Source organism: Galeopterus variegatus, unplaced genomic scaffold (genome assembly GCF_000696425.1).
Source record: "Galeopterus variegatus unplaced genomic scaffold, G_variegatus-3.0.2 Scaffold2794, whole genome shotgun sequence".
Lineage (NCBI taxonomy): Eukaryota > Metazoa > Chordata > Mammalia > Dermoptera > Cynocephalidae > Galeopterus > Galeopterus variegatus.
In genome coordinates, this window is record NW_007728905.1 from 243,666 (window position 1) to 244,125 (window position 460).

At 44.6% G+C, this 460-nt stretch overlaps 1 protein-coding gene across 1 annotated transcript in view; it reads right to left on the bottom strand.

The window, feature by feature from the left end:
* Window positions 1-460, bottom strand: part of SLC35E1 (solute carrier family 35, member E1) — a 15,352-nt gene that overhangs the window by 4,136 nt on the left and 10,756 nt on the right. The gene's annotated exons all lie outside the window — the stretch shown is intronic.

Consider the following 460-nt stretch of genomic DNA (forward strand, 5'->3'; position numbering starts at 1 on the left):
TCCGTCACCCAGGGGAAGTGGGGTGACAAATCCGTGGGGGGCGAAGCAATACAAAGCAACAAAATGGTGCCCTGTGTGAGGATATTCTCCACGGATCAGAGACTGACCTGCCAAGCATTAGAGAGGAAGAGGACATCCGATCATCCTGGCAAGGGAGTCCCTAATAAGGGAGACGCATTTTGGTAAGGGAAGCACAGGTGGCTTTCGATTAGTGACTGCACACCTGCAGCAGGTCAAAGATAGGTCTTTTCAACCCCGAAGATATTTTTTCGTTTTCTTTATTTTTAAAATATGGATAATTCGATAACAAAAGGGGAGACTGAACATACATTACAACTCCAATGTCTCTGTAAAGCAGCAGGCTGTAAGTAACTGAATGGCAGCTTGTAAAACCGTTAGTGGATACTAAACAACCATGTCCTTGATACCTCAAGGAAGGGAGCCTTAACATAAAAATTTG